Here is a 23,852-nt window from a genome sequence, read left to right as displayed (position 1 = left end):
CTTTGTGTGCTCCTAAATTTTTTCATTTAGGAGCACATGTGCTCCTTGGGAAAAAGGTTAGCGTAGAGCCCTGATATACATATGATGGGGAGGAGACTGTACATTAGGAGAAGGTGGGTGAGGGCGGTTAGGTGGCGTAGCGGAGATTGCGTTCGTCACCAACCCCGGAGCTGTGAGCTGGATTCGCCTGTTTGAATCCAGCTCACAGCTCCGGGGTTGTCACCAGCTTGGCTGGCCGTTCACACTAATACAATTGGCTGTATTAGAGGGTGGGAGAAGCTGGCGGGGTGGGTCCGGGTCGTTGTAAACAGCGACTCCTACAGTTCGGTCGGGGCGCCTGCTAAGCGCGGATAGGACCTGAGTGGGATAGTGTGATCCTTCCACACGCTACGCCCTCTCAGGGAGGATCCGCGCTGCCAGGTGAAAAGAAGCGGTTGATTGGCTGGACGTCAGTCAGATGATCTGACTGTGGGGGGTAAGTGTGCAGCGACCAGGAAGGGGATTGGGAATTGGCATACGACTAACATTGGGATGGGAGAAAATCGGAGGAAAATGGAGGGGGAAAAAGATCAATAAAAAAAAGTTATCATATACTTACGTTAAAAGATACGTCAGAGTTTTGTGTAGGAGCCCGTTCCACTACGTCCTTCCTTCATGTTGGGTTTTATCTCAGTATTTTATTAATGTTGGCCAGTTTTAAATAACCGCCCTTGGAGCAGATTTAAATCGCATCAATAACTACATTTGGAGCATAACATTTTTTTAGAACTTGAGAAATACAAACTGAACAAATGCAAAACACAAAAAATCTGAACTCTTAATTTGTGTACTTCTCTCTTCTCCAGGTACAATTGCTGCATTGCTCCCCAACAACAAGCAGAGATATGAATGAGTCAAGGCCTCACTGCTGTGACCAGTGTGGAAAGCGCTTCATCAAAAAGGCAGCTTTTCTAATACACCAGCGCATTCATACAGGAGAGAAGCCCTATCAATGTGACCAGTGTGAGAAGAACGTCAAGACCTCTGGAGAATTAAAGAGTCACAAGGGCATTCATACAGGAGAGAAGCCCTACCACTGTGACCAGTGTGGTACGCGCTTCAATACCTCTCGAGCCTTAACGATTCACCAGCGCATTCATACAGGAGAGAAGCCCTACCTTTGTGACCAGTGTGAGAAGAGCTTCAGTCAATCTGGACACTTAAAGATTCACCAGCGCATTCATACAGGAGAGAAGCCCTACCACTGTGACCAGTGTGAGAAGAGCTTCAGTACCTTTGCACAATTAAAGATTCACCAGCGCATTCATACAGGAGAGAAGCCCTACCACTGTGACCAGTGTGAGAAGAGCTTCAGTCAATCTGGAGACTTAAAGCAACACCAGCACATTCATACAGGAGAGAAGCCCTACCACTGTGACCAGTGTGAGAAGAGCTTCAGTAGATATGACAAATTAAAGATACACCAGCGCATTCATACAGGAGAAAAGCCCTATCACTGTGAGCAGTGTGGGAAGAGCGTCAAGACTGCTGGAGAATTAAAGAGTCACCAGCGCATTCATACAGGAGAGAAGCGCATTCATACAGGAGAGAAGCCCTACCACTGTGACCAGTGTGAGAAGAGCTTCAGTACCTTTGCACAATTAAAGAATCACCAGCGCATTCATACAGGAGAGAAGCCCTACCACTGTGACCAGTGTGAGAAGAGCTTCAGTGAATTTGGAAACTTAAAGAGACACCAGCGCATTCATACAGGAGAGAAGTCCTACCACTGTGAGCAGTGTGGGAAGAGCGTCAAGACCTCTGGAGAATTAAAGAGTCACCAGCGCATTCATACAGGAGAGAAGCCCTACCACTGCGACCAGTGTGAGAAGAGCTTCAGTAACTCTGGACACCTAAAGATTCACCAGCGCATTCATACAGGAGAGAAGCCCTACCACTGTGACCAGTGTGCAATGCGCTTCAGTCAATCTGGAGACTTAAAGATTCACCAGCGCATTCATACAGGAGAGAAGCCCTACCACTGTGACCAGTGTGAGAAGAGCTTCAGTACCTTTGCACAATTAAAGATTCACCAGCGCATTCATACAGGAGAGAAGCCCTACCACTGTGTCCAGTGTGAGAAGAGCTTCAGTGAATTTGGAAACTTAAAGAGACACCAGCGCATTCATACAGGAGAGAAGCCCTACCACTGTGACCAGTGTGGAACACGCTTCAGTAACTCTGGAAACTTAAAGAAACACCAGCACATTCATACAGGAGAGAAGCCCTACCACTGTGACCAGTGTGAGAAGAGCTTCAGTCAATCTGGAGCCTTAAAGATTCACCAGCGCTTTCATACAGGAGAGAAGCCCTACCACTGTGACCAGTGTGAGAAGAGCTTCAGTCAATCTGGAGACTTAAAGATTCACCAGCGCATTCATACAGGAGAGAAGCCCTACCACTGTGACCAGTGTGGAATGCGCTTCAGTCGATCTGGAGACTTACAGATACACCAGCGCATTCATACAGGAGAGAAGCCCTAGCACTGTGACCAGTGTGAGAAGAGCTTCAGTACCTCTGGAGAATTACAGAGTCCAATCTGATCCAAAATGGCGGATATCCATTATAAGAATGGAACTCTACTTACAGTAAATTTCATTCTTGGTTCTTGCTGCACGCCTGGTGATACTAAATCCAGATTGAACTTTGCCACTGGAAAGAGATTTGGGCCAATCCATAGATGTGCGAATTGGCTATAATATGGTCATTTATAGGCCTGATATTCTATATTCTATAATAATATTTCAAATTGCCTGTGTCCGGATGGCAGAATTCAGTACTGTATCTACAAAACCTTCTGTTTAATCATCTTCCCATTTCATTTCCTTAGATTTATTTGTGCAGGTGATCTCAAAAAGGTGCTGAACGAGCTCAGTGGCAATATTTCATGTCTGGTAATTTCTTGCACGGTGTTATTCACTGTCAAAGATGCTAAGAAAAATAATTTATATTCTCCTTTGTTGCATCACAATTTACTCAAGCCTAGTAACAGACACAATATACCTGAATACATTCCCTGAGATCCATAGATGTCCCTAGATACCAAGAACATGGACCTTGTAGAAGTGGAGCAATCTTCCATTTACTTAGGTATGTATTTTTAGGCAGATTTTTAGGAAATAGGGCTAAGGCTTAACAGGTTATGGACACACCATATGAGAAACCCTACCACTTTTGTTTCAATCAGAGGCGCCAAATATCATGAAAAAGGGAATTTTTTTCTATCGCGGCATGGCCGAACTCTGACTCCCCCCTTATGATTCCTCCCATTTGCGCCTCATAATAATCCATAACCAATGAACATCATCGTTGTACAGATGCACTCTAAGCTCCTCCAATGAACACTCGTTTTCTAGAAGATGCCGCCCATCTAGGGGAAGTGGATAGACCACTGTGTGCAGACCTACAGACTCCTGTCACCGGCTTGACATCGTAGACAAACTTAGACGAAAACACATCAGTGGATGAAAATAATTGCATGTAGAGTCATCGCTTTCGGATATCAGTCCGGTCTGTCTGACAGGGGGGCAAACAACAGCACGCAACGTTCTCCTTAGAGTCGGATGAGAATGACAAGTGGGCGTAAGGCTAACCAGCATTAGCCGGCTAGCTACCTAGCATATAACAAGCTACCACGCGCGGTCAACATAGTGGACTATACTTAGCGGCTTTGCTTATGAGTGCCAGCGACGTGTTATGTCGTCTTATCATGCCCCCCGTTGAGTGCCGACGACGTGAATTGTCGTTTCTATTTATTTTATTTGCGATCTGAATTCATATTTCATCAACCGAGTCTCCCGTTGGTACAGCAGCCCCTCCAGGAGCTCCGATGGGAAAAAACCGCCCCCTAACGTCTATCCCTGTGTAACTGCAGGCCATTCGATTATACTGGTTGATCCCTGTGGGGGGAGCCAACTGGCTCCATTATGCTGGCTAGAGATCTGATGATGAGGGAAGTGATCGCGAGTTGGAAAGCAGCGTGGCATATATATTTACAGCAGCCAATAATCAATCAATAAACGTGATCGATATTTGGAATGGCGATCAGGAATTCGAATAATCTTTTTGGAGAACATCTGATCTAAGGTAAGGAGTCTGTTACCAGTTTTAGGATAATCAGAGCTGTATTCACTGAGATAGCGTGTCCCGTAAGTGTATATGTGTGTGTGTGTGTGTGTGATGAGGAAATGAGAGAATCGATTTCTCAGCTCGCTTCTATAGCGTGCATAAGTACACATATACTATCGATAATCTAGCGTTTATTTGAAAACGATTCATAAATAGGCCGACAAATGACAACTTGTCTAGTGTATTCGAGAATATTCCAATAAATGCCGTTTATGAGGGAATCTTTCTATTTTCCGGAAATTTTCGAGAAAACGATAGCTTTTTGAAATGCTATAAAAAGGATATGAACCGATTAAAAAAAATTAAAATAAAAATAAATTAAAAAAAATCCGTTTCGACAATGTTGACTGCAAACAAGTCATTGATAAGCGACGGGCAGATTAGACACAAGCCATAATTTAAAACATAGATTATGCGTTCATGCTATCATTGAAGTGGATGCTGGCACTCAACAGGGTTTTCAATTTTAAATGGCCGGCACTGATCTAGTTAAATGCAGCCGAGTGACATTTTATTATTACAGAATTATTACCGGGTTTACCCCCATATCACCACTCGCCCATATGCCCTTCACAACGGTGATGTTGTCATACTTGTCATTCAGAATACACCTGCTGAACCCCTAGCGTTGACATGAGATTTGATTCCAATGTATTGTCATCATACAGCACAAGTACAGTACAACCAGAATATGTTTGGCATCCAACCAGAGTGAAAATGTAACAAGTCAAGTTCAAGTTATTTTATTTAGCTATTACATTACAGTGAAATGCTTGGTTCTTTCACTGCCCAGTCCAACCTAGACCAGCCCAACTTTCCCTACCCAACCCAACCCAGTCCAGCATCTTTCACTTCCCAGTTCAGCCCAACCCAGTCCAGAATAGTTCCCTCTTTCATGTTAATATGTGACTCGACGCGACCAAACCCGATTTGATCCGGTGAGAAACAAGTGCCAGGAAAGGAACAAATGTCTTGCTCTTCAGAAAATCGAAAAAAATCGAAATCTTGTTTCTTTTTTACATCTTTGAAATGTCATTAATGTGTTCCCTTATTTGCAAACTTAAATACAGCTTGTAAATGAGGTAATTATTGTTATATAGTTCGACAAGAATTGTCTCTCAATACTGTGGAAAAACTACAGGCGAGGGCATTTACGGTGTGGGTCTGTCCGCGTATGCTTAACAGGTACTTAAGAGGTGTTGAAACACACACGGCCAAACGCTCTCCTTTCTTAGCAGGGAGAAGAACATTGTTTATACACTTTATCTTAATGTTATAAGTTATAGCAACGTAACTTGTGACAAACGCAGTGTCCATATAAAAAAGATAAAAAAAAAAACGTCATCAAAAAACGCGAGTCCGCGCGGGTGTATTGTCATTAAATTAAACAACATTAAAACACATTTAGAATATCACGAATTTGATGAGCGAACGAATTTCGTTCGAGTGAATTTATTGCAACCTAATGGCATAAGAAGTAAATTCATTCAATAGGGAAACTCAAAGAAAATAACAAACAACTTATTATCATTATCATTATAGGACGCGATGGTTGTTGTTGTTGCTGAAGACGAACGCGCGCTGGCAATTCAGCACGGATTTGATGACGCTGAATCTGAACATTGAACATTGACTTTAAGTTACACTGCTATCTTAACGTTAGCAAGCTAAGCATAGATCTGTCCCGAGCCTACTGACAAACGTTCCAATGCTGTCTTCGGGATGATTTTAATCCAAACATAGGGCGCATTTCCTTCATTCCACAGCGCTGAGCCGCAACGTATTTCATTGATACTCTGGCAAGAGCCTACTCACAAACGTTCCAATGCTGTCTTCGGGATGATTTTAATCCAAACGTCCATTCAGAAACTTTGTATTATGAAATAATAATCAAGACAACAACACAACTTGCCCTCAGGGACAATAATATTTCATCTATTTCCATCTATAATATCAGTGATTATGACCAGACGGAACACTCACACAGGAAAGGGCTAATTTAGATACAGTATGTATGTATTATTTACAGATAATTGAAGGTACCTCAAAACATGAAACCAAGCCATGTCACACATCGTGTGTGTGTGTATGTGTGTGTGTGTGCGAGTGCATGTACTAGTCTGCATGAAATGTGCATCTCTATGGCATCAGACTCTACAAGTCAGGTTTTCATTGCCATCAATTATTATTAGTTCCTTTTCCCCACAAGCATTTCACTACCACACTACATATGGTTAACACTTTCACTACCACACTACATAAGGTTAACCTTTCACTACCACACTACAGAAGGCTAACCCTTTCACTACCAGACTACAGAAGGTTAACCTTTCACTACCACACTACAGAAGGTTAACCTTTCACTACCACACTACAGAAGGTTAACCTTTCACTACCACACTACAGAAGGTTAACCTTTCACTACCACTACAGACTTACAAGGTCTGTACGACAAGTCACACTACGAAACAAAACAGTTATTTTGATGTAGCCTTTCCTTCCTGGTTCAGCCAATACCTTGACCCCCAACATTACATGGCTTATGTGAGACTTCCAACAAATTGACATAACAAAAGAGCTTGACGCAAGGTGTTAATGTCCCCATAGAGAGAGGGGGGCCATGGAATACAATGCATTCTGGGTAGGGTTGTAGTTGTTTAACTCACAGGTGTGAAACTCCACAAAGTTTGAAGGCCATTCATCTCTGAATGCGTTTTCTGATATCACCATGATTCATAGGAAGTAGCTTGAAAAGTATCCCACCAAAATGTTCAAGTGATGGCTTATTTTGAAGGTATGAATCTGTACTTTCACAATATGTAAAAAATATATAATTTGACGTTGCCTCAACAAGTCCCTCCTATTCACGGCTAGGCACATATGTGATATCCTAATATTTTGAAGAGTAGAGACGGTGTGATTAATATGTTTTATGCTAATATTGTGAAGAGTAGAGACACTTATTAATGTTTTATGCTAATAAATATTTTAAAGAGTAGAGACACGGTGTGATTATTACTATGATTGAAAATCAATTTAGACGAAGACATACAAAGAAGTAATTATCACAATTAGCGATTTATTTTTGGCTGGTAAGCCAAAAAGTTAGTGTCCTCCCCTGGTCATGTATGTCCCTATGCCATAAATGTCATGATGTCAATGTTGTGTAATGTCATAAATGTCACTATGAATTGAAAATGGGGGACCCTGATGTAAACAAGACGAAAGTATTTCTCTGGTCTGCATCCCCTTAACAATTGTGTGTATTCTACCCATTCTGCAATCTGTTAAATATTGATTGATTGATTGAACATTTTATTAACAGATTGCAGAATGGGTCCCCCATTTTCAATTCATCATAACATGACACACATGACATATAGATAGACAATACTGCTACATCTATACATTTATGACATACCAGATTTACAAATACAGTATTGTTTGTGATACAAAAATAGTCTAAAAAATAGTATATACATTTGACGAAGAAACTGTACATTGGAGGAGGTTGGGTAGGTGGGGTGGGGGGGACTGTACATTGGAGGTGGTTGGATAGGTGGGGGGGGGGTACATTGGATTATCGACGAAACCTTAATTGGTCCCAAGAAGAGGGTCTTGTGTATTAAATAAAGTTTTCATTCATTCATTCACTCTGGATCTGGTAAATCCAGTAGCAATACACACAATTGTTAACACTTTCAGTGCCAGCACGATTTAGTGCTTGAATGCCCACCATCCACTTCAATGTTAGCGTTAAAAACGCCTAATCTATATTTTAAATTATGGCTATGTGTCTAATCTGCCCGTCGCTTATCAATGACTTGTTTTCCAGTCAACATTGTCGAAGCAGATTGTTTTTTTATCGGTTCATTTTCGTTTTATAGCATTTTGAAAAGCCCTCGTTTTCAAGGAAAATATAAATATTCCATGATAAAAGACGTTTACTGGAATATTCTAGAATACACAAAAACGTTGTCATTTTTCGGCCTATTTATGAATCGTTTTCAAATAAACGCTAGATTATCGATAGTATATGTGTACGTATGCATGCTATATAGGCGATCTGAAAAATCGATTCTCTTATTTCCTGATCGCTCGCACAGCCACACACACACAGGGGAAAAGCTTATATCTCCGTGAAAACAGGTCTGATTATCCTAAAACTGGTAAAAATAGATTCCTTACCTGAGATCAGATGTTATCCAAAAAGATTATTCCAATTCCTGATTTCCATTCCAAATATCGATCGCTTTTATTGATCCAACGCTACATACTGTACATATGTATTCCACGCTGTTCTGAGGGTCCACAATGAATCCGATCGGCTCGGGTTACATGCCTGAGAAGTAAAATGTGGATTCCGGATTTTTCTTTTCTCATCCATTTTCATTGAGTCCATTCCAAAAGGGTGCATTACCATCTGGGAGATGATAGGGGGCGGTTTTTTTTCACATCTGAGCTCCTACAGGGGCTGCATACCAACGGGAGACTCGGTTGATGAAATATGAATTCCGATCACTAATAAAAAAATAAAACGCTAATAAACGTCGTGGGCATTCAGGCATTGGGCTGATAAACCGTGATGACGTGATGGACACTGAAAGTGTGGGGATGCAGACCAGAGAAAGATGTTTGTCTTGTTTACATCATCAGGGTCCCCCATTTTCAATTCATAGTGACATTTATGACATACACAACATACATGACATCATGACATTTATGACATAGGGACATACATGACTTACAGTACTGTTACATTTATCACATATACGATATGCAAATATACAGTACTGTTACCCAGAGATCCTAACAGTAAATATATACAAACGGTGGGGAGGAGACTGTCCATTGTTGTTGTGGCATAATTGCGAAACGTGTTTAGTCCCTTGTTTGTATGATAACAAGCCGTTTAGTTCATGGTTCAAAGTAATGGGGAAAGGGTGCTAGCTCGCCATCAATCAGAAGCTAGCCACAAGACTTGCATTCACGCTCTCCAGCACACAGCCTCCCTGCCTGGCACAACAACCACAACAGTAGGGTCTATAGTCAGTCAGGACAGTAGGCTCTACAAGTAGGCTCCCTTAAAACGCTAACGCTATTAAAAAAAAATACAGTGGAGGTTAAAATAAGAATATGACTTGGCCTGAAAAAAAGTTCAGTCAGGAGATTTTTTTTGCTTTAATCCCTGCAATGGTGGAATGAACTACCCACCCCAGTTAGAACAGCCGAAACCCGTCCAATCTTTCGCCGTCGACTAAAGATGCACTTCTTCAACCATTATCTGAAATTAAAAAATAAATAAAATATGTCTAACCCTAACTAACCTTACTGTCATGCACTTGTCCTAATAAACTAACCTACACGGTAGCATGCAACACTTTGATGAACATTGTTACTCAGCTGATAGAGCTGTACCCTTCCTGATGACTTGTAGTACAGAACTTGTAAGTCGATTTGGATAAAAGCGTCAGCTAAATGACTAAATGTAAATGTATGTATTTAACGTTAAAATATTTCTTCTTTTCTATACCTGACATCGCTGCAAATGAGGGCAATCTTAACTTTTTTCTAGTTAAAATAAAGGTGTGAAATTCAATGAATTAGGATAAATGGTATTCAATACAGTGAAATAAGCAACCAACAGTGGAAAAAAATACAAATGTACATTGTGAAACTACATTTTTTACAATCCAAAATGTTTATTTCTCATGAACGATTCATTTTGGATGACGAGCAAACAGTTCACATTTCTGATTACTGTGCAGGTTGTCGGGAGTCCAGTGCATGTGTGAAAGGGGCTTCAGTGTGTTTTGGGGGGACAAGCATGCTACAGATCTTTTCCCCTCAATTTACTGTGTATGTGTGTGTGCATGCATTTATGTGTGCATGCGTGTATCTAGTAATTCATGCATGAAAATAATCAAGATTGTGCCATGAAGGCAGTGTTATATTTATGTGATGTATTTACAATGATTACATGTCTCTGCATTTATAGATTAATGGTGCAGAGTGGAATATATTGGAGCACATCATCCTCTCAAAGTAACTCTGAAGTAATATGTTTATGTATTCAAGATATATCTCTTTTAATGGCTCTCTATGTTACCATACAGTGAATCTATTATATTACAATATATTTTTCACGTTTTGTTTAGACATTAAACAATATATAAATGTTTATACATTTTATTCTCATCATTGAGCAGTCCTTGAATATATAGGTACTAATCTTGTAGTTCCACTTAGATGGAAAGACATGCAGGACACAACTGCCATAGACAATATTGTATTATGTGATTGAATTGAAGAAACTTCTTGATTTAAAACAATACAGCACTTTGTCAGAACATTTTCAATCTTTAGCAATCAAATGTACTGCAGTTCAGAAAGAGTCAACCATCAATATTGTCCGCTCTGGGAGTTGAGACCACTAGTCACCTCCACTAACTTGTGTTTCAGAAACCCTGTTTAAATATGCTGATACTAACGCATATACGTGTGAAAAAGTAGAGCCAGGTACTAATATTGAATTGTGTGCCCAGGTAAACGAGAAGCCATTCTTCCTGTTTTCAATGATCAATATTAAGATCTGGGCGAAAGTCCAATGCCATGTATACAGATATCCAGGAGAGGTCATATTCCAGGTCGAGTTAACTCCTATCAAGCGGAGCATGTAACGCCTTACTTTTATAAATAATAAATTACCTTGGACCTAACAAAGTATATTAAACTGGACTTTGAAGAAGTCTTTATTCATTGCACACATTGACATGCAGGGGACCAATCCAAGTGCTCCTGTCCGTCTTTGTCAAGGATGCGACAGCGTCAGCGATCTGTTCTGCATGTTTTTCCATTGGGTTTATCTTATCGGGAGGGGAAACCCTTGCGAGCGCGGTGAGAACATGCAAACTGGGTACCTGGCAACGCGGCAACCTGGTCCCCAAGCGGGAATCGAACCCTGGACCTTCTAGCTGTGAGGCGACGGTGTTCACCACATAGAACAAATATTATTCACCTGATGGTTTTCACTTTGAATTGGAGGTAAACGGATGGACAGGTCTTTACTGAATGTGTCATTAGGAAGTGGAAGGATTTCAGGTCTGAGACTTGAGTAACGATAATCAATAGTTTAACATCAAATTCCTCAATAGTTGCTTAATCATGATTATTATGCCCTCTAAAGTAATTGCTTAACATAGAAATATATAATCAACACAATCATTGAAATAAAATAATAAAACGACAATAAATAACTAGTGGTAAGGAATTAGATAAAATGAGCATGGTGAGACAGACTAAAGCACCACAGTAAAAAGAGTACAATTAAATGTATTATCATTTCAAATGAGCAACTGCTTGAACGGCTGATCTAATCCCAGCAACTGGTTGGGTTGATCTAATCCCAGCAACTGCAAATACAGTCACCTAAAAGGTGAAAATCTTCTCTGTGATATCAACAACTTCCACATGCCCAGCATCGGGAGACTAAATGCACCCATGGGGCCGGCAAGCCCAGTATATGTTTACATGTATTTAAACATGTTAGGGATGGGTTATGAGAGTGGTTAAGGTTACTAGGTTAGGGTACACTGTGTAGGAGGTCATGCGGCAGGTGATTAATTTACAGTACAGGGTGTCCCAGGTGGGAGGAAGTTTCCCTTTCTGTACCATTCCATTACATAGGCCCAAGGGTAAAGAAAAACAACCCGGTCTATCTCAGGTTGTAAAACATGAGCATCCCTGATAAAAATCACGATTATAAAAATAGTGCAGCTATATAATTATATGTAGGGTAAACTAAGCGCAAAATGGATAACACTTCAGATATATCTCTAACATGTCGCCTAATAATCTATTATCCTCCTAATATATCACCATATGGTCATTTCTACTACTCAGCATTTTGGAGACAGGGTAAGGGAGAATTCTGCTATAGGATCTGATTCCAGACCAGAAGGGGTATGTGGCTCCAGAGGGTGGGGGCACCACTCTGCATTTCACATCTAGATTCTAGACCATCTCTCATCTCATCTCTCATCAGTAACAAACAGTCAAAACAGGTCAGCACTGACATCCAGTGTTGCGTTGCTGATTTCAAAGCTGGTTGCACAGTGTTTTAATGACGCCACGTGCCTGCGCTCCTGCGCATGTGCATAAATGTTCCCTCGCATAATCACAGACTAAAGACAATGCCTAATTGCCTCTACGAATGGAATGTAACACACTTCATTTACAAGTTGTGTGAATGTATCTGAGAACGTATTTGAACACACCTGACGATCAGCGCTATTGTTATGCAAAGTAGCCAGGTGGGTACTTAGCAAGTTGGCGCATCAGTCGAGTGCAGCGCATTCCTGTGTGCACATCCGTGCATGTGCGTGTGCGTGCTTCTGCTCACAGAGCCGGTTGCACGGCGCGCAACCCTGTCCCATGAGCAACGCACCCCTGCTGACATCGTACACTTCACCACTAGAGGGCACAATCGCACACTGAACACACTTTTCTTTTGTTATTGTACAGACTTTGAATCCAGTGAAAAAAACATTGTTAGATTTAGAGACATTAAATATAGCCTCATAGTAAAGTCACATTTAAATAAATAAAAATGAGTTAATCAAGTGTTGCAGCTTCTGATGCAGAGGACAAAACACTGACATAGTTCTTGATGCAGAGGACAAAACACTGACATAGTTCTTGATGCAGAGGACAAAACACTGACAGAGTTCTTGATGCAGAGGACAAAACACTGACATAGTTCTTGATGCAGAGGACAAAACACTGACGGAGTTCTTGATGCAGAGGACAAAACACTGACAGATTTCTTGATGCAGAGGACAAAACACTGACATAGTTCTTGATGCAGAGGACAAAACACTGACAGATTTATTGATGCAGAGGACAAAACACTGACAGATGTATTGATGCAGAGGACAAAACACTGACTGATTTCTTGCAAACGTTTTTAGACTGGATGATCACACCCACAGAAAATCCTATTTCCTTAACCCTCGTGTTAGGATTAGGGGAAGAACAGAACCCAATATGCAGAACGATGGAGGAGCCCCAGAACTACAGAATGACAGGATAACAGAGACGGTGGTGCAGAATGACAAGAGAACGGAGACGGTGGTTGCTCTTCACAAAAAGGTGGTGTTCTATTTATTTTAGAACCGAGGGAGCAAGGTTAAACAACAAATAACAAAAAGAACATAAACGGCGCAGCAGTACTGGCACTAGTGAAACAGCGAACTTGAGAATACAGAAAATAAACAGGAACAACATAACACTTACTTAGAATGAAAACACAGTGCAACACGACGTGGACAGGAATGGGGGGAAACTGGAGGTATGTCGCCACACAGAACAGAGGAAGGACACACACTTAAATACTAGACTAATTACAATTAACAACACCTGGCACAGCCAGTCCAAAAACACAGAAACAATTAAACACCAACTAGACAAAAGCAATTCACAACAACAACCAAGGCAATATCACAAACAACAACCAGACAGGGGGATGACAATTAAACAAGGAAAGGAAAAGCTCAGGACAACATACATGAAGAAATTAACTCAACTATTTTAAAGAAACACAAAATGGTGGCTTGCATCATCTGGCCCATCTGATGGTGACCACTAGAGGGAGGTAGGAGACCACTGTTTCCATTGTGGCCAATGTTCACTTTGTGAGCAAAGTTCTCATTGTCCTCCCTGGAACCGTTACACCCTCATGTTGTGTTAGGAATTGGCACCACTGACCGTTGTTAGCGGGTCAATGCTGACCCGGGGTCTAACTCAGTCCTGACCACTAAAAAGAAAGGAGTATCACTCAATATAGTTAATACTACATCATAACTAACATTATATGCATTCATAACCATATAATCCCATTGTAATTTGATTTTATGGCCCCAGAGACACATCATGTCCCTTATTTTTAAGATGAAAATGAGGTTGTTCAATCATAATATACTAAATGTGAAACCCATAGATAATAATGTTTTCTGACTATAATAGAACAATATTGGAATATAACTTCTGAAAAAAAGTTCAGTATATTTATTTTATTTATTTATATTTAGTATTTTTATAGTATAGTTTTACCTTGCCGGGTCAAGAATGACCCTAACACCACAGTCGTACCTTTTCTTTTGCAGATACCTTTAGAATTTTCACAATGGTGAAACATAGTTTTGCTGTGCTTATATATGTGTTGTGGAGGATATCATAAAGCCTTGTTCTAATAAAATCAACTACATGGTAGTTATTATATTATAACCTTGAAACGGGTCGCTGGAGACCCTAACACCACATAATGGTTAATAATAAGCTAACAATGCTTTTTTTAGCCAAGCTCCGTGTTTACAGCGCCGGTGTATCTTTAAAGGAAAACTCCAACATTTTGGGAAATTAGCTTATTTAACATCTTCCCTAGAGTTAGACAAGAAGATACATACCTTTTTTGTCTCTGCATGCATTAGGTCTAGGGAACGCCCGCACTGTTAGCGTAGCTTAGCTTCATCACTGGAAGTGGGTCAGACCTTTACCCTGAAGTTCCCTACAGTCACGAAATACACTCCAAATACAACTCCAAAACGTTCCTGTAAACATGTTGTGACCTGTGTATTTACCATGTGGAGAAATAAAAAATTATTGAATTCGACATTTACGTTTTCTAAACAGATATACTCTGAACTATTTTTTGCCGAACCACTCCTCTCTGGGCTCAGTGATTTCACGTCACCAGTGCTACTTTCTAATGTGAGGCCAGTGTTTGTTTACATTTTGATTTCATTCAAAGGATCCGAACCGATTGAAGTTATTATGGATACCATGACTGTGGTAAGTTTTAAGGGGCTAGCGTTACACAATAAATGAGTTATAATGAACCAAATGAGAATAGCAATTAAATTCTTTTAACATTTTTGACTGAATAACACCATGCAAAAATTTACCAGACCAAAAAAATTTAAGCAAATGAATAAAGGGAAGATTATTAAACAGAAGGTTTTGTAGATACAGTACTGAATTCTGCCATCCGTACACATGCTATTTGAAATATGATTATAGAATATAAAATATCAGGCCTAAAATGGTTATGCGATTAAAATGTGATTAATTAGATTAATTAATTACAAATCCTGTAATTAATTAGATACATTTTTTTAATCGCCTGACATCACTAATATATATATATACGGTAAGAATAAATTAATGTATATAGTATATACATGGTGCACCGTAAACGCAGACCTAACTGTTGTAAGGAGTAGAACATGACATCTTAGCGTGACATCTTATTTAGTAGTGTCAATAGGGTTACAAGGCCACCCCAAAAAAAAGCGCCATGGGACGAGTTAACAGGTGAGGTCAACGTGGTGTCAGGAGAGGAGAGTTAACAGGTGAGGTCAACATGGTGTCAGGAGAGTCAACAGGTGAGGTCAACATGGTGTCAGGAGAGGAGAGTTAACTGGTGAGGTCAACATGGTGTCAGGAGAGTCAACAGGTGAGGTCAACGTGGTGTCAGGAGAGGAGAGTTAACAGGTGAGGTCAACATGGTGTCAGGAGAGGAGAGTTAACAGGTGAGGTCAACGTGGTGTCAGGAGAGTTAACAGGTGAGGTCAACATGGTGTCAGGAGAGTTAACAGGTGAGGTCAACGTGGTGGAGGAACAGAGAGAGAAGCTGGAGGAGGAACAGAGAGAAGCTGGAGGAGGAACAGAGAGAGAGAAGCTGGAGGAGGAACAGAGAGAGAAGCTGGAGGAGGAACAGAGAGAGAGAAGCTGGAGGAGGAACAGAGAGAGAGAAGCTCAAGTTCAAGTTCCTTTTATTGCCACACGGCCAGGCCGGTGGAATTCGAGCACGGTGCAGGTGGTAGCTGCGACAATACACCACAGTCCACAAAGACATAAGAAGACACAGGGAACATAACATAACATAACAGCAGGGGGTAAATTTAGGAGGAGTTGGAGTTAAGCAGTTGTATGGCCTTGGGGAAGAAACTGTTGTTGAATCTAACCGTGCGACTGCCCAGTGACCTGAACCTCCTACCAGAGGGGAGGTGTTGGAAGAGGTGATGAGCTGGGTGCAGGGGGTCACTGATGATTTTGTGTGTGCGTGTGATGGTGTGATGTTTGTGTATGGAGTCCAGGGTAGGGGAGTTTGTGTCGCGGGTGTGTATTGTGTGTGTCTGTGTGTATTCATTGAGCGGTGGGATCTACCCATGGGAGTTCCCTCTCTTGCGTTACAGGCTGTGCCGTTGGAGGAAGCTGATTGGGTGGCTGGCTCGCTCAAAAGGGTGGAGACACAGAAGGACGAGACCCGGAGCAGAGGAGGAAAGAGAAACCCGAGGACGCCGACTGGTGATATTGCTGGTACACACGGCGCTATTGCTGCTTCCTGAACGAAAACGGGAGTCGAGAGGACGGTACCAGAGGACGCAGGGCTGTAGGAGTACGAGGACACGCGACTCTTTTGCGTTGTGCTTTTTCTCCAGTGGAACCAGTTCCTATTGCTGACTGCGGTGTTCCCCCCGCAGTGGAAACGGGTGGAGCCTCAGACAGGAGAGACATTATCGCCGCACTGCACGCCGTGGGAGGACATTATTGTACGCCTGGTGCTTGGAGTGCCTAAAACACCCCAGTACGGACAGAACAGTTTTATCACCTTCGGGCCCCGGTCATACTTAAACCTTTGTTTGTAGTGTTTGTCAACTCAGCGCTTCCACTGCCCAAGCCTAGGTTAGGATATGAGAGGAGTATTCTAGGCCTAGGCCCTACCCCTAGCGGTGAGCAGCCCCCGCTATTTTATCCCAGCCCCCTTAGTTGCTGTGTGACACTTAGTGTGTATTTACCTACCTATATTCCCTATAATCATTTGCCGTGGCTCCCGGAGAGATGGTGTGATATCGATACCTATTTTAGGCTGTTTGCAGTGAACCGCGTGGTGTGGGGTGATTCTAGACTAATGTTTGATAGTCATAGACCCGTGTGCAGGGCAAACCCTTTTTCTTCACGTGTGTAGTGCCTCAGGGGCGGGGATAGGTGGCGTGGGTGGGAGTAACAGTCTGGGGGTGGGTTTACAGGGCATTGAGCGCTTCCTCCTTGTAATTACCCTAGGCCTAGGGGCGTGGGTATTTTAATCTAGTCTAATAGTGTTTAGGTAGGTTTATGAATTTGTATCTTATGTATTAAAGTATTGCCTGTTTTTCTTAAATACCATTATGTAATAAAGTATTGCTTGTTTTTGCTAAACATTCTCTCCTTGTCTGTCTGTGGTCCTGGGGAATCTGTTGTGGTAGTTCAGCTGAGCTCTTTGGAAAGTACACCTGTGCGCTTGCACTTCCTAGCTGTAGACTGGGGTGCTTTTCATTGGGGTCTGGTGACATTTGCAGTTAATGATTTTGGATGCCCTTATGATGATCCTGTCTAGTCTGTGTAGTGTGTGTTTGGGTGTGTTGCCGTACCATACAGTGATGGAGAGTGAAATGATGTTTTGTATTATGGCTGTGTAGAATTGTATCATTAGAGTCTTCCTAACCTTGTACTTCTTGAGTTGTCTCAAGTGAAATAATCTTTGATTGGCTGTTTTAAGTAGATGAGTGGTGTGATGATCCCAGTTGAGTTTATTGCTGATGTGTGTTCCTAAGTATTTAAATGTGTCTGTGGCTGAAATGGGTTGATTATTGATGAGCATGGGTGTTTTAGTGGGTGTGATTTTCCGAAAGTCAATGATGAGTTCAACGGTCTTGCTTTCATTGAGTATGAGGTTGTGTTCTCTGCAACACGTTAGTGTCCGCTCCACCTCCAGCCGGTAGTCATCCTCCTTGTTGTTGGAGATCAGCCCTAGGATGGTGGTGTCGTCCGCGTATTTCAGCGTCTTGACTGAGGGGGATGCTGATCGGAGGTTGTTTGTGTAGAGGGAAAAAAGCCACGGGGAGAGAACACACCCCTGTGGTACCCCAATGTTGGTGGTCAGAGGGAGAGAGGTGAGGTTGTTGTAGCGGACTACTTGTTTGCGGCCCTTCAGTGTGTCCAGCAGCCAGTAACAGAGGGAGGGGCAATGTTCATGTTGGTCAGGGTTTGGAACAGTATGAGGGGGTCGATGGTGTTGAAGGCACTGCTGAAGTCAATAAAGAGTATCCAGGCGTAACTGTTTTTGGTCTCCAGATGCTGGAGGGTGTAGTGCAGTGCCAGGTTGACTGCATCGTCAGTAGACCGGTTTGTGCGATAGGCAAATTGTAGAGGGTCCATCAGGGGGGATGTGAGTGTTTTTAAAACTGACAGGACTATGCGTTCCAGCACCTTCATGGCTACTGCCGTCAAGGCCACGGGTCTGTAGTCATTAAGGCTAGATATTTTTCCTTTCTTGGGTATGGGGATGATGGTGGATTGTTTGAAGAGGGCTGGGATCTGCATTTGCTGGAGTGAGGTGGTGAAAATGCCAGTGTAGACTGGTGCTAGCTGGTCAGCACAATAGCTGAGGCAGGCAGGTGAGATGTTATCCGGGCCTGCTGCCTTGCCCTTATCCAGCCTCCGGAAGAGGTTCCTCACTGTATCTGTATCAATGGTGAGTGGGGTGGATCAAAGCTGGAGGAGGAACAGAGAGAGAAGCTGGAGGAGGAACAGAGAGAGAAGCTGGAGGAGGAACAGAGAGAGAAGCTGGAGGAGGAACAGAGAGAGAAGCTGGAGGAGGAACAGAGAGAGAAGCTGGAGGAGGAACAGAGAGAGAAGCTGGAGGAGGAACAGAGAGAGAAGCTGGAGGAGGAACAGAGAGAGAAGCTGGAGGAGGAACAGAGAGAGAGAAGCTGGAGGAGGAACAGAGAGAAGCTGGAGGAGGAACAGAGAGAGAAGCTGGAGGAGGAACAGAGAGAGAGAAGCTGGAGGAGGAACAGAGAGAAGCTGGAGGAGGAACAGAGAGAGAAGCTGGAGGAGGAACAGAGAGAGAAGCTGGAGGAGGAACAGAGAGAGAGAAGCTGGAGGAGGAACAGAGAGAAGCTGGAGGAGGAACAGAGAGAGAGAAGAGGAGGAACAGAGAGAAGCTGGAGGAGGAACAGAGAGAGAAGCTGGAGGAGGAACAGAGAGAGAAGCTGGAGGAGGAACAGAGAGAGAAGCTGGAGGAGGAACAGAGAGAGAAGCTGGAGGAGGAACAGAGAGAAGCTGGAGGAGGAACAGAGAGAGAAGCTGGAGGAGGAACAGAGAGAGAAGCTGGAGGAGGAACAGAGAGAGAAGCTGGAGGAGGAACAGAGAGAGAGAAGCTGGAGGAGGAACAGAGAGAGAAGCTGGAGGAGGAACAGAGAGAGAGAAGCTGGAGGAGGAACAGAGAGAGAAGCTGGAGGAGGAACAGAGAGAGAGAAGAGGAGGAACAGAGAGAGAAGCTGGAGGAGGAACAGAGAGAGAGAAGAGGAGGAACAGAGAGAGAAGCTGGAGGAGGAACAGAGAGAGAAGCTGGAGGAGGAACAGAGAGAGAAGCTGGAGGAGGAACAGAGAGAGAAGCTGGAGGAGGAACAGAGAGAGAGAAGCTGGAGGAGGAACAGAGAGAGAAGCTGGAGGAGGAACAGAGAGAGAGAAGAGGAGGAACAGAGAGAGAAGCTGGAGGAGGAACAGAGAGAGAGAAGAGGAGGAACAGAGAGAGAAGCTGGAGGAGGAACAGAGAGAGAAGCTGGAGGAGGAACAGAGAGAGAAGCTGGAGGAGGAACAGAGAGAAGCTGGAGGAGGAACAGAGAGAGAAGCTGGAGGAGGAACAGAGAGAGAAGCTGGAGGAGGAACAGAGAGAGAGAAGCTGGAGGAGGAACAGAGAGAGAAGCTGGAGGAGGAACAGAGAGAGAAGCTGGAGGAGGGACAGAGAGAGAGAAGCTGGAGGAGGAACAGAGAGAGAGAAGCTGGAGGAGGAACAGAGAGAGAAGCTGGAGGAGGAACAGAGAGAGAAGCTGGAGGAGGAACAGAGAGAGAAGCTGGAGGAGGAACAGAGAGAGAGAAGCTGGAGGAGGAACAGAGAGAGAAGCTGGAGGAGGAACAGAGAGAGAAGCTGGAGGAGGAACAGAGAGAAGCTGGAGGAGGAACAGAGAGAGAAGCTGGAGGAGGAACAGAGAGAAGCTGGAGGAGGAACAGAGAGAGAAGCTGGAGGAGGAACAGAGAGAGAAGCTGGAGGAGGAACAGAGAGAGAGAAGCTGGAGGAGGAACAGAGAGAGAAGCTGGAGGAGGAACAGAGAGAGAAGCTGGAGGAGGAACAGAGAGAGAAGAGGAGGAACAGAGAGAGAAGCTGGAGGAGGAACAGACAGAGAAGAGGAGGAACAGAGAGAGAAGCTGGAGGAGGAACAGAGAGAGAGAAGCTGGAGGAGGAACAGAGAGAGAAGAGGAGGAACAGAGAGAGAAGCTGGAGGAGGAACAGAGAGAGAAGCCACTGGAGCATCGGCGTATTTAGACCACTATCAGTAGGGCACGTGCCCTACTGATCATCACCTGTGCCATACTGATTACATAATAATTCTTATTTTGTTTACTTCGCTTTGAAATATTATAGTGAAATATTTTTGTGAGGTTCGCCTCTTCCCTGGACCTTTAATTCCTGTTCCCTGGACCTTTTATTCCCTGTTCTCCTCACCTCACCAGCCCCCACCCTCGCGTTGTCGTTACTGTGAGGTTCGCCTCTTCCCTGGACCTTTAATTCCTGTTCCCTGGACCTTTAATTCCCTGTCTCCTCACCTCTCCAGCCCCCACCCTCGCGTTCGTTTACTCTCGTCTGCTCTTCAGCAGCCCACACCCTTGGACTACCTTATTTATGTGTTTGATTGGTCCGTGCCGAACACACACTTCTAGTCAAGTATCAATTACCATCACGCACCTGATGTGTGTTCTAATTAGCGCCCCAGTGGGCTTTAAATACCTGGATCTCCCCCCCAGTCCTTGTCGGGTCGTTCTCTATCTGTAAGCTCCTACGGGAGATTCCCTATCTGTATCTGTTTCTGTATTCTGGATGCTGTTTCATCTCCGGCGTGAGACGAGGTGCCAGCCTTCGCCACCTGTCGCCGTTTGCCTGGAGTGGGATACAGCAGACGCGCACCACTCCAGACTCCGCGCTGAGGCGCTCCTACAGCAGACGCGCACCACTCCAGACTCCGCGCTGATGCGCTCCTACAGCAGACGCGCTCCTTCAGCAGACGCGCTCCACTCCAGACGCACATCGCTCTCTAATTCTCTACGGGAGGATGTGTCTCTCCGAGCCGGCGCGCTCTCCGAACCGGCGCATTCTCCAAGCCGACGCGCACCACTCCAGACTCCGCGCTGATGCGCTCCTACAGCAGACGCGCACCACTCCAGACTCCGCGCTGATGCGCTCCTACAGCAGACGCGCACCACTCCAGACTCCGCGCTGATGCGCTCCTACAGCAGACGCGCTCTTACAGCAGACGCGCACCACTCCAGACTCTGCGCTGATGCGCTCCTACAGCAGACGCGCACCACTCCAGACTCCGCGCTGATGCGCTCCTACAGCAGACGCGCTCCTTCAGCAGACGCGCTCCACTCCAGACGCGCATCGCTCTCTAATTCTCTACGGGAGGATGTGTCTCTCCGAGCCGGCGCGCTCTCCGAACCGGCGCGTTCTCCAAGCCGACGCGCACCACTCCAGACTTCTAGCCGGCGCGCTACTTCTCCAGACGCGCATCGCTCTCTAATTCTCTACGGGAGGATGCGTCTCTCCGAGCCGGCGCGCTCTTCAAGCCGACGCGCACCACTCCAGACGTCTAGCCTGTGCGCTCCTTCTCCATCCCTGTAAGCAGCTCTGGTTCCCGCCCTGTCCAAGGCCTTAACCCTGTTCTCTCTGTCCCTGTCTCCAGCCCGCCTCTGCGGGCCTCTGTCCCTGTTCCCCTCTCCAGTGCCCCTGTCCCTCGCCCTGTCCAAGGCCTTAACCCTGTTCTCTCTGTCCCTGTCTCCAGCCCGCCTCCGCGGGCCTTTGTCCCTGTCCCCCTCTCCAGTGCCCCTGTTCCTGCCCTGTCCTTTGCCCTGGCCCTGTCCTTTAGCCTTAGCCCCTTAGCCTGCTCGCCTCTTAAAGGCACAGTGCCTATTTTCCCTAATTCTTGTTTCCAGTATTTTGTGTTCTCCCTTACCTTCCCCTTAGCCTGCTCGCCTCTTAAAGGCACAGTGCCAATTTTCCCTAATTCTTGTTTTCAGTATTTTGTGTTCTCCCTTAGCCTTCCCCTTAGCCTGCTCGCCTCTTAAAGGCACATTGCCCTTTTTCCTTGTTCCAGTATTTATGTGTTCTCCCTTAAAGGGACAGTGCCGCTTTTTTGTTGGTATTCAATAAATACCCAGTTCTTGGCTTACTCTCATACCTGTCTTGTGTTGTGCGATTGGGGTCGGTTACAAACCATAACAGTACGACCCGACCGGTCGACGACCCCAGCCAGCACAGACAGTGTATGTTGAGTTTTCCCTTTTTTTTTGTTCCCTCTAGCTCCCCTGTTAGCCTTTGTTAGCTCCCCTGTTAGCTTCCCTGTTAGCTCCCCTGTTAGCCTGTTAGTCTCCCTTGTTAGCTCCCCTGTTAGCCTGTTAGTCTCCCCTGTTAGCTTCCCTGTTAGCTCCCCTGTTAGCCTTTGTTAGCTCCCCTGTTAGCCTGTTAGTCTCCCTTGTTAGCTCCCCTGTTAGCCTGTTAGTCTCCCCTGTTAGCTTCCCTGTTAGCTCCCCTGTTTAGCCTGTTAGTCTCCCCTGTTGGCTTCCCTGTTAGCTTCGTTAGCTCCCCTGCAGCTTGCCCAGGCAGCTAACCCGGTCCCTCTGCATGGCCTCCACTTTTTGTGTAGCCTTCCCACTGCTAGGACTGCCCTTTCAGCTAGCAAGGTCAGTTTTCTCCCACTGCTAGGACTGCCTCTTCAGCTAGCAATGTCAGTTTTCTCCCACTGCTAGGACTGCCCCTTCAGCTAGCAAGGTCAGGTTTCTCCCACTGCTAGGACTGCCCCTTCAGCTAGCAAGGTCAGTTTCCCCACTGCTAGGACTGCCCCTTCAGCTAGCAAGGTCAGTTTTCTCCCACTGCTAGGACTGCCCCTTCAGCTAGCAAGGTCAGTTTCCCCACTGCTAGGACTGCCCCTTCAGCTAGCAAGGTCAGTTTTCCCCACTGCTAGGACTGCCCCTTCAGCTAGCAAGGTCAGTTTTCCCCACTGCTAGGACTGCCCCTTCAGCTAGCAAGGTCAGTTCTCCCCGCTGCTAGGACTGCCCCTTCAGCTAGCATGGTCAGTTTCCCCGCTGCTAGGACTGCCCTTTCAGCTAGCAAGGTCAGTTTTCCCCACTGCTAGGACTGCCCCTTCAGCTAGCAAGGTCAGTTTTTCCCCACTGCTAGGACTGCCCTTTCAGCTAGCAAGGTCAGTTTCCCCACTGCTAGGACTGCCCCTTCAGCTAGCAAGGTCAGTTTTCTCCCACTGCTAGGACTGCCCCTTCAGCTAGCAAGGTCAGTTTTCCCCACTGCTAGGACTGCCCCTTCAGCTAGCAAGGTCAGTTTCCCCACAGCTAGGACTGTCCTTCCAGCTAGCTTGTTCTCTCATGCTGGTCCAGCCCTGTCTGCTAGCCTAGCTCCGGCAGCTAGCGCAGCCTCTATGTTAATGTAGCATTACAGCTAGCATAGGCCCTATAGCTATCAGTGCCCTCTAGTTACCCCTCAGCTCCTCTAGTTACCCCTCAGCTCCTCTAGTTAC

This window comes from Notolepis coatsorum, assembly GCF_963971535.1.
Source record: "Notolepis coatsorum genome assembly, chromosome: 16".
NCBI lineage: Eukaryota > Metazoa > Chordata > Actinopteri > Aulopiformes > Paralepididae > Notolepis > Notolepis coatsorum.
The sequence above is the reverse complement of the archived record's forward strand: the minus strand, read 5'-3'. Positions refer to the sequence as shown.